This window comes from Muntiacus reevesi, chromosome 4, assembly GCF_963930625.1.
Source record: "Muntiacus reevesi chromosome 4, mMunRee1.1, whole genome shotgun sequence".
Taxonomy (NCBI): domain Eukaryota; kingdom Metazoa; phylum Chordata; class Mammalia; order Artiodactyla; family Cervidae; genus Muntiacus; species Muntiacus reevesi.
The window spans coordinates 28,922,474-28,939,269 of NC_089252.1; the positions used below are offsets into that span (position 1 = coordinate 28,922,474).

General features: G+C 45.7%; 1 protein-coding gene across 2 annotated transcripts in view; it reads left to right on the forward strand.

Annotated features, from left to right (window-relative positions):
• The window catches only part of KCTD1 (potassium channel tetramerization domain containing 1), a 196,982-nt gene that overhangs the window by 84,685 nt on the left and 95,501 nt on the right, over positions 1-16,796 (forward strand). The window contains exon 1 of one of the 2 annotated variants that reach the window (XM_065932412.1): positions 16,283-16,786. The exons of the other annotated variant lie outside the window; for it this stretch is intronic. The gene's annotated coding sequence lies outside the window, so the exon portion shown is untranslated. Of the gene's footprint in view, positions 1-16,282; positions 16,787-16,796 lie in introns of those variants that run through there. 2 annotated transcript variants of the gene reach the window in all.

A 16,796-nucleotide genomic window follows, 5' to 3' on the forward strand; every position in this document is an offset into this window, starting at 1 on the left:
TTGTTAACCAACTCCGAGTCTGGCAGTGAACCTAGAGTGGCAAGCTTTTGTTGGTTTGTTTTAGGACAGCCAGAAGGAGCTCGGTGGAACTGGTCTGATGCCTCTGCGGTGCAGCTGTGAACCTGGGGGTGGGTAGGAAGTGCAGCCAGGGAAAACAGAGCGCAGCTTCCCAGGCAGACCCAGGTGCCCCAGTGGAATCTGGCTTCCTGCTTCCCTACCCAGGTCACAGATACCTCGCTGGAATCCTTGGACAGACTATGAAGGCTTGCAAATTGGAATTTCAGGAAGAAAAATGGTGTATAACGCCAAAATTCTAGTTGATTTAATGCAAGAGGAAACAATATTTAATGACAGCTGCTTGATGACATTTCAAAACAGCAAGTCATTAGATTCAATTCAGTTTGACACATGATCATAGGTGCACCTACTGTGTGCTTGGTTTTATGTTAAGCATTCAGAAGGAAAACAGACTATATCCCATGGGATTCATACTCTACTAAGATAAAAACCTATTTGGGGTACAAAATGCTAAGAATACTTCTGAAAGAAACATATTTTTCCTAAATAGAACTGAAGATGTCAGAAATCCAGAGAGAAAATTATTCAATAATAAAATAATCTTTGAATGACAAGTTCCCACAATAATAACAAAAACAACAATGACATGTATACTTAGTGCAGATCTAATTCTGTCTTTCATCTAATGATTTCAAAGAGTTTAGCAACCACTGCTGAGTTAATCCTCAGTGCTAAACCTGACTCTTCCAACTTCTTTTGGGAAAAAAAAGAAAAAAATTGGCACTAACATTTAACATCCCACAGGGAAGAAGTTCTGGAAAAACAAAGCATGCTCACCCCCACAGAAGCATCAAGCAGCAAATTAAAGATAGTCTAATTTATTCAAAAAAGTACGCTGGGACTCAGAAGAATCAAACCAATGCCCACAAAATGAAAGTCAACAGAAGGAGTGTACATTTATTTCTTGCAGATGGAAATGACAAACTTTAATGTACCTTACACATTCTTGTGGGGCTTTCTGTATTTCTCAGGGATCTAAGGTCCTGAGTATATCCTGAGAAGTCTTGCTCCATATTCAAAGAGGGAATTGCTTCCTCCTGTTTTAAAAACAAAATGGAGGATAAAGATTTCATTTCCATCATATAATACATAGAAGCAAGTTGATTAAGGGATGATCTCCAAACCCTTTGATGGGTCCCCTTAGAACCAACCAACCATATCCATATGAAGGGAAAGGTTATGAATGAAAGAATTCAATTGTTTGCAGGAAAAAAGTGAGTCTGCCAGAGATGGAGGTGATCTGGAACAAATCTGATACCTAATTACAAAGTAATCCAATACTTCACAGTCTCACCTAGCAGTCTTCATCTTCAAAGGATCAGACCTTTGAATATTAATGAATTCTTCACCTCCTTTCCTCTCATCTACTCCCCAAATAGCTACTCTTTCAAGAAAAGTTGGTCTGACTTCTTAGCAGACCTGACTTTCATTATCCTATCATTCTAGGATACAGTTACAAGTATCTCTTTTTCCTTTTGATGTTCTGTGATATTGCCTTTGGGCTTGTTTTGAATCGATATTGTATATTGTATGACCCTTAAAAAATACACACACAGACAGGCACATTGGAGCTTCTAAGTGGAGATATTATTATTATAATAAAATAATATGGAAGTATTAGCATAGGACAAAGATCAGAGATGGCTTCGTGAAAGTCTCTAAGACATGAGTTGGGTCAGATAAGTACAGATAAGTGGGAACATGTCAAATATGGAGATGGATTCCCAGGTAGCTCAGTAGTAAAGAATCCACCTGCAATGCAGGACACTCGGGTTGGATCTCTGGGTCAGGAAGATCCCCTGGAGGAGGAAATGGCAACCCACTCCAGTTATTCTTGCCTGGGAAATCTCAGGAACAGAGGAACCTAGCAGGCTACGGTCCATGAGGTCGCAAAGAGTCAGTCACGATTTGGTGATTCAGCAACAACAACAGGTGGAGGGTGGGGTAGGTGTTGGAAAGTGGTGGGTGGCTCACATTTGTTGGTTTTCAAGGAAGAAAAGCTTACACAGATGGGCCAAGCTAAAGGCTATAAAGGCGTCCCGTGGACATCTAAGGACAAGACGCTAATCCCAGCCTGGACTTGGGCGGAGGCTGCCCCCTCCTCTGTCCTTGGTACAGCCTCAATCTTGGCTTCTTCTCTGTGCCCTGAATCACAGAACAGCAGAGGATGCTTGGATTAGGGTGATGGCATTGGAACTTCAGAGCACGAGCCGAACGAGATAGACCTGACGTGAACACGGGGGGAACAGATGACGTCTGCCAGGTTCCTAGCTTGGGTGCCCTGCAGAGACAGGAGGTATGAGGAAGAGCAGGTTTGGAAGGTGTTATGGACTGAGTTTGTGCCCCCAAATCCATATGCTGAAGTCCTAACTCCCAGTGTGGCTGTATTTGGAGATAGGGGCCGTAAGGAGGTAATTAAGTTGAATGAGGTCAATAAGGTGGGGGGGCCCTAACCCAATGGGACTGATGTCCCTATTAGGAGATATCAGAGATCTCCACCTCCACCTCTGTCTCCACACACACACAGAAATGCAGGCAGGTGAGGACGCAGGGAGAAGGTGGCCATCTTCAAGCCAGGAGGAGAGGTCTCACCAGAAACCAGCCCTGACGGCACCTCGATCTTAAGACGTCCAGCTTCCAGGACTGTGAGGGACTGCATCTGTCTAATCCACACCCGGTCTGGGGTATTTTGTTACAGCAACCAGAACTGGTTGATACAGAGGGAAACACAATTAACCCACACTTGGATGAAGATGGATTTAAAGCAAACGGTGACTTAGAATTGGCAGGTCTTGATGGTTTGGTGGAAGTGGAGGGTGAGAAAGAGCAAGAAGGAAGCAGGAGGAAGGGATGCGGCCCAGACTGCAGTCACAGGATGAACTGTGGTGACTTGCCTTGAGTCTGAGGTTACGGAGCCAGACTGAGCAGAGGGTGAATGTGTAAATAAGCTCTTGGTTGTAAGCAAGAGAAATTAAGTTGGGGTGATTAGCTGTATGGAGGCAGTGGGATTGTCACGGAAATGAAACCTCGCAGAAACCCAAGGTCAGGATTCCAGTAGAGTCATTTCCCTGGAGTCCAGACACAGAGCAGACCCAGGGCTTTCAGCAGATGCTCACTCCAGGAGCAGGACCGGGCTGCCTCGATGGCCTGTCTTCTCGCTATTGGCTGACTTACTTTCATTGTAATTCCTGGAGAGAGACATTGTTTGGTCCAGGAGTTTTGATACAGGCTTCTAGGTAGCTTTGGGGTTGGTTGTATAAGGATCTATCCTTGATCCAATCTATTAAGGTGTTGGTCATGCGATAGAATGACTACTTGGCTTGACAAATTGGTCCCTTCAGCAGCGGCTGCGAGCAAGGCAGCATCCTCTAGAAAGGTCTGGGGTGTGCCAAGCAGTGTCATTGAAGTGTCTAGAATGGAAAGTGGGGTTGGTAAGAAGGTCTTTGTGTGTGGTTTTAGGCTTGTTAGGCACATTCACAAAATGTGCATATATCATTTTGGTTCAGTTTTTTCAACAACTGAACTCATGTGCACGCATGCTCAGTCGCTTCAGTTGTGTCCAACTCTTTGCGACCCCATGGACTATAGCCCGCCAGGGTCCTCTGCCCATGGGAATCTCCAGGCAAGAATACTGGAGTGGGTAGCCATGCCTTCCACCAGGAGATCTTCCCAACTCAGGGATCAAACCCGCGTCTTCTGTGTCTTCTGCATTGCAGGCATATCCTTTACCACCGAGCCACCGAGGAAGCCAAAAATGAACTCGTACTTTACATTAAAGTGGTGGTGGCAGTGGTAAGGACCAGCCTGCCAATGTTGGAGACCTAAGAGATAAGGGTTTGATTCCTGGGTCAGGAAGATTCCCTGGAGGAGGGCATGGCAACCCACTCCAGTATTCTTGCCTGGAGAATCCCATGAGCAGAGGAGTCTGGTGGGCTACAGTCCATGGGGTTGAAAAGAGTCAGACACGACTGAAGTGATTTAGCACACACACGTGCACTTGAATAATAAAACATCTTGGAAATCCTTCCACTCATTGCCTACAAATCTACCATATTCATTATATCTACAGCTAGTATTCTGTTGAATAGATGAGATACAAATTCATTTATTCACCATCCACTGCTAGAGTTAGATTGTATCTGATGAGCCTTTATTATAAACAATGCTTCAAGAACATCCTTGTACATTTTTCTTTGTGTGCTCCTAGATTCCTAGAAATGAACTGCTGGGTTGAAAGGGATGTGCATTTTGCGTGCTGATAGCTACTGCCAAATTGTCCTCAAAAAACACTGCACCAGTTTATGCTTCTAGCAACAGAGCATACATGTGCTTATTTCTGCACATCCATATGAATGTTTCTTCAACTATTTTGAATCATAAACCCCTTTAGAGTCTGCTAAAAGCCTTGAATCCTTGTTGTAGGAAAACACACAGATGTACAAGCACTGAACATTTTCCACATAATTTCTACAAGTTCACAGATCACCTAAAGACCACCCAAGAATTCCAAGACTTCATATTAAGGGTCCCCCAAATAGACATGTGTGAATGGGTCTCCCAATCTAGGAGAGTGGATCTCAGTCCTAGCTGAGCATTAGTTATGTATTTAGTTATTTATTTGTGCATTTGTTTGGTTGTGCTGGGTCTTTGTTGCTACTCAGGGGCTTTCTCCAGTTGCGGTAACCAGGGGCTACTCTTTGCTGTGGTGGGTGCATTTCTCATTGCAGATGGCTTCTCTCGTTGTAGAGCACAGGCTCTAGGCTTGGGGGGCATAGTAGTTGCAGCGCACAGGCTTAGTTGCTCAATGGCATGTACGATTCTCTAGGACCAGGAATGGACCCCATGTCCCCTGCCTTGGCAGATGGATTCTTAACCACGACCACTAGGGAAGTCCTTAGCTGCACAGTGGATCACCTTGAAAAGGTCTGGCCCATTCCCAGGCCACTGCCCAGACCAAGTCAATCCAACTGTCTCAAAAAAGATCCAGTTAATAGTATGTTTTTTGCAAGTTTTCCATGTGATTCTAAGATGCATTCATTTGCAAGAACACCTCAGTTTAGGAGAGGCTTAGAGAAGGGTAAAAAGAAGTCATTTGAAGGCAGAAAGTCAGAGTGTACAAGGGACTCTAAGGACCTCAGACATGGCTGCAGACTTTTTTATTTTCATGAGTCACTGGGGGGTGGACAGGAGGGACTAGGACCTGGCATTGATACATATGTTTTCAAGGAGAAAACGTTTCACATACACACAAGTAGAGAACCTGAGCACCCACATGACCTATGAGAAAAGTGAAAGTGTAGTCACTCAGTTGTATCCTACTCCTTGTGACCCTATGGACTATAGCGACCCCATGAACCGTGGCCCTCCAGGCTCCTCTCTCTGTCCATGGAATTTTCTAGGCAAAATACTGGAGTAAATTGCCATTTCCTTCTCCAGAGGATCTTCCCAACCCAGGGATCAAATCTGGGTCAACTGCATTGCAGGCAGATTCTTTACCGTCTGAGCCACAACACTTAGAATTTTTGCCACATTTGCTCTGTTCTTGTGAGGAGGGCAATGGGTGAGGGCTGAGATTTCGCCCTCAAATAATTCAGTGACGTTGTTACTTTTTAAAAGTTTTCCCTGGTGATTCTAAGGTGTAGCCAACATTGATAATCACTGTGCATTGTGAAGCCTCCCAAAGAGAAGGAATCCTGAGAAATGAGAGTAGAAGGAAGAAAAGCCAGAGAATTTCCTGGTGGTCCAGTGATTATGAATCTGCCTTGCAAGGCAGGGGACCTTGGTTCCATCCAGGGTCGAGGAGCTAAGATCCCGCATGCCTAGGAGTAACTAAGCCCTTGAGCTGTAACTACTGAAGCCTAGAGGCCACAACCAGAGAGTCTGTGTGCCACAGTGAAGATCCCACTTGCCACAACTAAGATGTGATGCAGCCAAATAAATATAAATAAATCTTTTTTAAAAAGAAGGAAGAAAAACCAAATGCAACCCCAAGAGCCTGCAACTTGGACCAATGAGCAGAGCAAGCCCCCAGTGGGTGGCCTGATAAAAGGACCTGGCCGTGAAGGTCAAGAGCAGTGACAATCTGCTTCAAGCTGCAAGGATGAAAGAAGGCTTCACGGGGAAGTAGAATTTGGAGCTGTGCCTTAAAGAATCCAGACAATTTAGATCAGCAGAAGGGAGGGGAGGAGGAATTTTCTAATCCGAAAGGAAGCTGGTAGTCAGGGCTGGTTCAAGCCTTCTGAATGTTCCTCCCATTATAAACTCAACCACAGGAGTCATAGGAGAGATTTCCTTCCCTCTGGTCCTGCTGAATTAATTTAGGGAGGCTCTCCAGGCTCCACACCTCCGCCATCTCTAACCTCATCTTTCCTCCCTTCCTGGACTGATTCTTCCCTTTAGAAATGTTTATCTGCCTTCTCCTAGGCCAGCGGTTCTCAAAGTGGGGTCTGGGAGCTGGCAGCATCCGGGCACCTGGACTGCTGCTTCAGACATGTGGGGGGTGAGTCCAGCATCTGTTTTGACAGCCCTCCAGGGGATTCCGGTGCACTCAACTGTGAGGATTAATGTCGTGGGGACTTCCAGCCGCGTCTACTCCCTCCCCAGCGCTGTTCTGTCTGGAGTTCTTCCTCACAGAGGGCTGGATTCATGGTAGGAGACACAAGGAAACACCATTGAGAAATCAGCCCGGGGCAAGGCTATGGGGAGTCTGGACTTGAAAGTGAAGTAAGAAAGGAGCCATGAAGACGTTTGACCAGGGGAGTGAAAGTTCTCAGATGATATTGGAAACTATGGAACAGCATTTTAAGAATGCAGGTGGCCCCCAACCTCATGTGTGTGCTGCTAAATCACTTCAGTCCTGTCTGACTCTTTGTGACCCTAGGGACTATAGCCTGCCAGCCTCCTCTGTCCATTGGATTTTCCAGGCAAGAATACTGGAGTGGGCTGCCATGCCCTCCTCCAGGGGATCTTCCCAACCCAGGGATCGAACCTGCTTCTCTTATGAGGGCTCTTTACCTCTAGTGCCACCTGGGAGGGAAGGCCCCCAACTGCACCCCACCCCCTGAAATGGTAGGCAGAATTCACTGTGAATGTGCATCTTATGAGGAAGTGGGTTTCATAACTTCTATTCAATTTTCAAATGAATTATGGCCTCCAAATGATTTAGTGATCATTGCTATGGAAATTATTGTATTACTTGCTAAATTATATTAGCTTTTGAGGTCGTGTTTCTCACAGCGTGGTCAGGCTAGTATTAGAATTCATCTGAGCTGTGTGTTAGAAAATGTACCTTCTTAGGCTGTACCCTGGACCTAGTGAATCAGAATCTCTGCAGTTGGCACCAGGAATCTGCATTTTGAAAGAAGTTCTCTAGGTGATTCTGGTTGATTCTGATGCATTCTGAGGTTCATGAACTGCTTCAGGCTTTAAATTCAAAAAGCCAATACTTCTAGGAAAGCTAAATTAGTTGTGAGTTTGGAAAGAATGTGGGTCATTAAAGCATGGTGCTAAGGCACAAAAAGTCTTATGATGCCCACCATACCACAGAACTGGGAACAATAGCCAGAGAACAGATTTTCCTGGGCTGTTCAGTGATCATTTAAAGCTAGGTTCTTTTGAGAGTTTGATACTGATATGTGCACATGCATGGTAAGTTGCTTCAGTTATGTCCCACTCTTTGTGACCCCATGGATCATAGCCCACCAAGATCCTCTGTCCAAGGGTTTCTTCAAGCAAGAATACTGGAGTGGGTTGCCATGTTCTCCTCCAGGGGATCTTCCCAACCCAGGGATCGAACCCAGGTCTGTTACGTTTCCTGCACTGACAGGCGGATTCTTTACCACTAGGACCACCTGGGAAGCCCCAGGAATGACATATACACATTACTATATTTAAAATGGATAACTAACACTGACCTACTTTATAGCACAGGGAATTCTGGTCAATACTCTGTTATCACCTAAGTGGGAAAAGAATTTGAAAAAGAATAGATACATGTACATGTATAAGTGAATCATTTTGCTACCCCTGAAACTAACACAACATTGTTAATCAACTACACCCCAATATAAAGTAAAAATTTTTAAATAAATAAACCTGAAATAAAAACAAAAACAAAACAGGGCTTCCTGGGTATCCATCTGTAAGCAATCCACCTGCCACTGTGGGAGACACAGGTTCAATCCCTAGTCTGGGAAGATCCCACAAGCTACAGGGCAGCTAAGCCAGTCCACCACCACTACTGAACCTGAGCTCGAGAGCCCATGTGCTGCAACTACTGAAGCCCATGTGCCCTAGAGCCCACGCCCTGAAACCAGAGAAGCCACCGCAGTGAGAAGCCCGTGCACTGCAACTAAAGAAAAGCCTGCACAGCACTGAAGACCCAGCACAGCCAAAAATAAATCAATGACATTAAAAAACATAAAAATTAAATAAAGCTAGGTCCTATGTGTATTACCATCTGGATGGCAAAAACAGATTTGAAATGAGTTCATCCTCAAGTTTTGATAGTCCAACTCAACTTCCCAGAGTTGGATAAAGAATAAGTTAACCTGTTTTCCTGTGTCAGAGGGAAATAAGATAACTAAGAGAAAGGCAGAAGGAAAACTTCTGACCACATGAACCTACCGAAGGTCCACCCCTCCCTGGAATCAGGCCAGTCATGTTCCTGGAGAGAATCTTCTGTTTTATCTGCCGCTTAGCATATACTTGGCACTTTGCCAAAAATCCACTGACTACATATTTTGAATTATAGATTTTGAAATGTATAGTATTTAAATAGCAAATCACCTGAGATCAAATTCATGGAAATATACTCAAATCAAAGAGTGGTTTTTTTTTGGGGGGGTGGGGTGCTGTGGAAAACAGAACCGAAGGAATGTTTTGGTGGATTAAGTTTCTGTGTGCCCAAGTTCCACCCCCATTAACTGGGTGATGTTGACAAGTTATTTAAGCTCTCTGGGTTTCTACTCATCTGGAAATTAGCAACAATGCTCACATATATTTTCGAGAATGACTTAAGAGTGTTAATATAAAAAACAAGACTCACAGCAAGCACTCTCTAAACCATAAGAACGAAATATGATGCATATATGTTTTTCCAGATTTCTACACTTTCTTAATCTGAAAAACCACTGCTTTTATAATCAGAAAAGAATGATAAAGCAGTTTTGCTTTGTTGCTGTTTTTTACTTTAAAGTAAAAATGAGCTGAAAAGATAGCGAAACAAACAGATGCCATCTGTTTTTAGAGGAGCCTGTTTTTATTTGGAGTAACAACAACGTGTAACCCCTGGGGTACCCTAATCTAACCACAGACTGTAGGAACAGTAAACACCTAGAATGATGAGTTCTATACTGGTATCTCCCGGTACCCTGGCTCTACAAACTTAGATCCCAAAATAGAGGAGTTAGGTCACACTGTTTCCAGCTTTCCCACCCCTCTCCAAGGCAGTCTTCTTCATCAAGTGCAAAAGCCTGGATCTCCAGCAACAAATTAAAGAAATAGAACAAGCCCATCCCAGGGCTTCTTTAAATATTCAGATAAACCCATGTGCCCCTATCGGTTAAATTAAGCTTTCCAAAGAAAAAGTAAGTCAATTAGTTCAAAATGTGGGTTAGTGCTTCTGGGTATTTAAAAGGGGATTTTTTTTTTCTTTCTTTCTTTTTTAGTTCATTTAGAAACAGCCACAGGGCAGGCACATACCTACTCCTCTGCACGTCCTGTGAATTACCACCACATACCTAGATACTAGACTATCTAGAGCTTCAAAGTCTGGTCCTTAAACTTTCTCCAAGTCCTGAAGATATTGCAATACCAGCTTTAAAATGTATCTTGCTTTGCCATGTTAGTTCATATACTTTATCTTCACCTTCTGACAAATTACTGATATTTGTCAAAGGGTGCTTGGCATTGCTGTAGAACATGAGAAGACAGGATTCTAGCCTAACTGAACTTCTTCCTTCTTTCATTCAACTACTATTCTCTAAATGTCTGTAAACAAAGCTCAAACGTCCAAGACACAATGAAATGTAGTTCCAGAGAACACTTGATGACATATCTTGCAAAACTCATTTGTTCAAATGGTTCAGATGAAATAAACCAAACTTTACCAAAACACAAATACAATTAGATATTTCTTATGAAGATGAATTTCTGGAAGCAATTTCTGGGTCATAGAATATGAACATTTTCGTGGCTTTTGAGAGGTTGCCTACTTGCTTTCTTAAAAGGCTATCTTAATTGATATTGACAATAGAATATATGAGAATAACATTTTCATACCAACATTTGGGGATAAAGTGATGACATATTTGTTGTTTGTTTTGTTTTGCTTTTACTAATTTAATAAGTTGCTTTTTGGGCATATAGCTAATAGTTTCATGAATATTTTATCTTCTGAGACAACTATAATAGCTTTTCCATTGTGTAAGACATGGAGGAGGGCATGGCAATCCATGGCACTCCAGTATTCTTGCCTGGAGAATCCCATAGACAGGAGCCTGGCAGGCTACAGTCCATGCGGTCACAAAGAGTGTGACCCAACTGAAGTGACTTAGCACATGTAAGATATATATATTAGTTATGTGACATTAACACATATCTTAATCTCCTTTTCCACTTTAATTAGTATTGTAATGGTATTGAAATAAATGTTATTTAATAATAGGACTAACATCCACTTCACTCCTACAAGCTCTTTAAATATAAATGACTAGAAAAGAAATTACTATCATTATTAATTTTATGTTTGACTTTGACAGCCTTTACATTTGACTTCATTATTAGCCAAGAGGAGTTTCATTATCAGAATATTATAACACAGAGAAATAGCACACTTTTAGGCTCTACAAAAACATAATTCTTTTATGGAAAACTACATTCCTTTAAGATATTATTGTTTTACAAACAGCCTAGGAGACTGGTAGGTGATTATTAGGTAGAAAGATCAAGAATTATAGTTACCAGGTGGCAATTAGAAATGAAAAATTCTACTCCTGTGAATCACTGTAGTAAGTTCACTCTGACCTATTTTTTTTCTTTTTTTGACAAAACATCAAAGATAAAAATAGGTAAAATCCTTTTCACTCCTTAGAGAGTAATGCAGGACAACCTAGGATTTCAACAGAAAACACCTAATCCTAGTCTGATTGGGTTTATGGGCATTCCTTTTGTCTCTAAAATCTTCACTATTATTTCTTCTAAGACACAAATGGGTCTCTACTTCCAACAGCCCTGGAAAATAATTCCAGTGTTTTAGGTGCCAAGTGATAAAGGTGACAGCTTTTTAGGCTATTTCTGCTGTGCTCACAGTCCAATGTCTTGTTGTAGTCCTATTCTAACTCTCCAAGATTCCCAAATCGGATGACACAGAGAAGTATTTTAGTGATAGGGAATTGTTCCCTTGAAGACTTTTATTTTCTATTTTCATTCTTTGGTTCCTAGAAGCTGATTGTGGCAAGCCACTTAAGATTGGGCTACAGAGCCAAAGTTTCCTGACCTACAGAGGTCTCAGAGAACTTGGGCAAGTGGCTTAATCTTTGGGAGCCCTTCTGGCCCTGGTTTTCTTGTTTATATTCAAGACTCTGGAAATACTAGAGTCTTAGTATTTAAGAGCTAACAGTTGAATGTTTCCATTTCAAAATGAATCACTTTTCTGACAATGGTCTGTATAATCAAAGCTATAGTGTTTCCAGTAGTCATGTACAGATGTGAGAGCTGGACCATTAAGAAGGTTCAGCACCAAAGAACTGATGCTTTCGAACTGTGGTGTTGGAGAAATCTTGAGAGTCCCTTGGACAGCAAGGAGATCACACCAGACAATCCTAAAGGAAATCAACCCTGAATATTCATTGGAAGGACTGATGTTGAAGTTCCAATACTTTGGCCACCTGATGTGCAGAGCCAGCTCATCAGAAAAGACCCTGATGCTGGGAAAGATTGAGGGCAGGAGGAGAAGGGGACGACAGAGGATGAGATGGTTGGATGGCATCACCGACTCAATGGACCTGAGTTTGAGCAAACTGTGGGAGATGGTGAAGGACAGAGAAGCCTGGTGTGCCATAGTCTATGGGGTCACAAAGAATCAGACATGGCTTAGCAATTGAACTACTGCTCTGTGAACTTTTGTGGTGGTTAGCTCTCACCCCACACATAAATGTTTGCATGTTTATTGAGTGTCTACTATGTACCAGCCACTCTGCTAAAATACACTAAGGAACTGTACTGGAAATGAACCAGAGATGAGGTGATAAAGGACACAGTTTCTGCTCTTACAGAGTTTTCTTCCACCTCATAGAGTTGGATTACATGGATTCTATTTTCATCTGAGTTTGAAAAAACATTACTCAAGATGATCTTCAATTAAATTCAGCAGAATTCAGTAGTAAAACTCTGAAACAAAGATATGTCAAAATAGTTTTGATTTGAATTCACATTTAACCTCCAGACTGCTTTATAAATCTTTTAGTAATCAAATCAAGAAAGCATGACTTTAAAACGAGGAACTAAAAACAGTGATGAAATAAAAAATGACTGTTCAGTTGCTCAGTAGTCACTTTGCAACCCCATGGACTGTAGCACGCCAGGCCTCCCTATCCATCACCAACTCCCGGAGTTTACCCAAACTCATGTCCGTTGAGTTGGTATGCCATCCAACCATCTCATCCTCTGTTGTCCCCTTCTTCTCCTGCCTTCAATCTTTCCCATCGATGATGAACTGATTTCTTTTTATGACCTCCGCCCTCAAGAACACACAACATTTCTTTGAATTTATCCATTTAAATCCTCCCCAACTCATGTCTCTTGACAAATAGCCACCTGCATTCCCCAGTCCCTTACTCCTGCAATAACTTCCTATAATGTGGTCCACTAGAGTGGGAATTAATTGCAAGGAAATATTAAACCAAAGCAGTCATTATGTTCACTTTAACTTGTAAATATTACTGCAAACAGTAATGATGTCTTATAGTAATTTTTCTTCCTACAAAAAAATTTTAATATAGAAATTCAGACTCATATTTCAGATTTTCCCCCAAAATGTTTATTCCTTAACACAGAGGCTAACTAAACACAGATCCTATTCATTCATTCACTGTAAACAACTGGAGTGCTGACTGTGTCCCGAGCACCAGCCTAAACGACAAAGGTATATTGATGTAGGAGAGGAAACATGTAAAAACCAACTACATTATTATATAACAGATAAGGTCAGAAGACTGCATTCAAAGAGTTAAATATGTTTCTTTATGGCACAAACTCACAAAGTATGGACTGAATGGGACTAAGTAGGTGGGTTAGAAAATGAAGGGAAAATGTTTGGAATTTTTCCTTCAAAAATAACCATGCCACTACTTTCAAGTAACCTAAGAAATGGAGAAGCACAAATATATATGTAATACTTTATAATGATAATGAAGAGACAGAAAATGTGGAGTATCCTGTTGAACTTGTAAACCTCTTAGGGTAGCTGACAGTTAAATAATTGCAATAAATGCTCTATACAGTGCTGGAACTGTCTTTTACATGAAGAAGTTGTATGTTTTCTATGTGCAGAAGCTATCCTGCACAAGAATAACCATCTTTACAAGGAAGGAGAGGCAGCTGTCAGTTTCAAGTGGTGAGCTAGATGGGCTTCATGGTAGGGCAAAATCAAAGTGGAGGAAGGGAGGCTGGGCTCATAGGCAGAAGATAACCAATATTGCTTCGCTACCAAAATAATAAGAAGAAAGGTCTTTTGATCTTCTCAATTTGGAATTGTGTGTGAACCACAGGATGTTTTTAAGGAATCATTTATTAAAGCTAGAATTGAACTCCTTTATGAACTCAGCTGTAATTCTGTGTTATTGGGTTTTAAAAATCAAGCAACATTTGGGGAAGGTGTCCGTGTTTATGTGTTTGGGGTGGGCAGGGGAGGGTGTCCTTGGTGAACAGGTTTATAACTGCGTGGTTTTCCTGGGTGCTCTTCCTGGTAAATACTCTAAGTATTATCCTGAAGAGGTCTTTTTCAATATTTGATGAAGTATCTCTATGGGCAAAGAATTTTGGTAGCGTTTCGGGAGCCGATGCCACGAAGCAGATTCCCAGTCGCCCGACAATCAGGCCAAGGCGTACTTTTCAAGGTGCGTTTTTTCGTATCTAATATTAGCGGGGGTCCTGCCTGTTGTTTGCAAAATATCCAGGCAGCCTCGAAAGCTGCTGTTTTTCCAACTCCGTTAAAAAGTTATTTGGGCTTGGGTTTTTTTTTTTTTTTTGGTTCTGCTCTTCCCCACCCCCGCCCCCTGGCTTTTGCCAGTAGAGACCTGCCCTGGGGGGGATTTTGTCCTGGGAGCACAAAACTATTTTCTTTTCTGGAAATAAGTTGACGTCAACTGGGAGCTGTTTTTGGTTGCTTTGTTTCCCGGAGCGTCCAACTCAGCACACCGCCTTCGGCAAACTGCGAGCAATTCAAAGCAGCTCGCCCAGCGGGGAGGGGAGCCGGGGCGGAGGGAGCGGGGTGCACCCCTGCCGCCCGCAGAAGTGGGGAGACCTGGGGAAGCTGCTGGGCTCCCGGAGTGTGGGTCCGAGTGCCCGGGCCGAGCCCGGAGCGCAGCCCCGAGCCAGCGCGGCCCCTGGGTTCACTGAGACGGCGGGGAGGGCCGCCGGGCGGGGAGCAGCCCCTGGCGGGGAACTTGCCGGGGGCCCACCAGAATTCTCCGCAGGGCTGAAATGCCCGGCCGGAGGGCTCCGGATGCCTCAAAACCTGGGAGCATCCCGGGACAAAGGGCCAGCCCCCCGGAAGTAGCCGGTGCGGCTGATGTGTGCCAGGTCGTGTGCGCGGGTCCGCGGGTGCGACTAGCTTCGCTGCCTGCTGCCTTGGGCTCCTCTCTACACATCCCCAGCACAGTGGGGTTTGGACGCAGCCGGCCGCACCTCGGGGAAGATTCCCGAGGAGTGCCACCTCCGGACTCCAGCCCTCCCCCCACTCCCCAGACGGTTCTCTGCAGAGAGGAGGGCTGATGAGAGTGTGGTGTGTGTGTGTTTCGCCGAGAAGCGGGAGAGTGGTGTGTGTGTGTGTGTATGTGTGTGTTTCCCCGAGGAGCGGGAGGGGGCCCGTGAGGCAGTGACTTGCTCTAACTTGTTCACACCTGGCGCGGTTTCCCCAAAGCTCGGCGGCCGCGTCCAGGGCCGAGGAGGCGCGCGGAGGGCAGACTGGTCGTTGGGGAGACACTGTCAACTCCCACTTTAGACGCCCATGCAGCCCAGAGACCTAGTCTTCCTTCCTTCCTCTTTTCTTCTTTGTTTTTTTTTTTAAATTACAAATTGACGCATGGGTTACTTTTGATGCGCAAGATTATAAACTGCCCTGAAAGCAAGACAGAGGGCCTGGTGTGTGGGGGGGAGAGGGGGGCTGTCGCAGGGGATTAGCAATTGAGTAGACCCTCGCAGCCCACGTGCTGAGAATTCGGACTGAGATCCGAGGACGCACACGAAGGGCTGGAGAGGCAGCCTCACCCGCGGGCCGGCCTGGGACTCGGAGTTGACCAGCGCGCTAGGGGGCCACACTCGGGCTCCCCGAAGAGGAGAAAGTTAGAAGGCATTCCAAGATCTGGAGACGGCCGGGGCCGTGCCTCCAAAGAAATGGGCCGAGGTCTCGGAGGGTCTGGGGGCGCTGCCCCTGGGCCCGGAGTCCTGGAGGCGGTGACAAGGACGTGCCCGGAGCTTGGGCGCGCCGTGGGCGGGCGTTTGGCTGGAAATGGGACAGTGTCTCCGATGGGAAAGCGGGACCCGGCGAGCTCTCTGGCCGCCTTTCCAGTTTCGGAGGTGCCCGCCCCCGCGCGCCGAAGGCAGCACAGCCCCGAGGGCGAACGAATGGCGGTTGGCAAACTTGGAACCAGAGCGCGCCCAGGATCCGAATTGCCGGAATCGTGGCGGCGGCGGGGGCGGCCGAGACCCAAGTTCACTTTTTTCCCGCCTACCTGCCCCCAGGGTCTTAGGGCAGGCCTTGCTCGCTCGATCCAGGTGGAGCGCCTCGCCGGCGGGAGTTGTGTCAGTTTGCTTCGAGGCAGGAGGGCGGTGGCCCGGGCGGGTGGGGAGGGGTCCCTGGGGTCCCGAGCGCCTCTCCCCCGCGTCTCCCCTCCCACCCGCCCCTCCCAGCCTTTCTGCCTTCGCTCCTTCCCCAGGCTGGCTGGACCGGCGCGGACTTGCCCCAGACCTACGGGGAGCGCCCCAGGTCTTTAATGACAGCTTAAAAGTGGCTGTTGGAAAAGTCGAAAGGGATGAGGCTGACGTGGGGCGTGTTTCGCTCCTTTGCAAGAGTCGGAAAGAGAGCTGGGAGCCTTGCGGCTGGCCCCAGGCCCCCGCGCCTCGCCCCCAGCAAGTAGGTGGGGGAGCCACCGCTGCCGCCAGCCCCATCCCGCTCCCAAGCCTCGCCCGCTGCGCCCTGGCCGCGGGCGCAGAGAGGGTGCGGGGCCTCGTCGTGCCTCCTCCACCCTGCTCATTAACCTGCCTGCTCCGCTCCGCTCCAGGCGGCCCCAGACACGGGCTTCTCGAAGCAGCATCCGCGGCCCGCCCGGTGCAGCCGCCTCCCCGAACCCCCGGCTCCGGGGGGCAATGAGGGGGCGGTGGAAGGGGCACTGCTCCTCGGGCATTACTTAGAGAAGCGAGACCGCCCCGCCCTCCCAGCCGGCCCTCCCTCGCTCCCGCCCGGGCCCGCGCGCCACTCAGCCAGAGGGTAAGTTGGG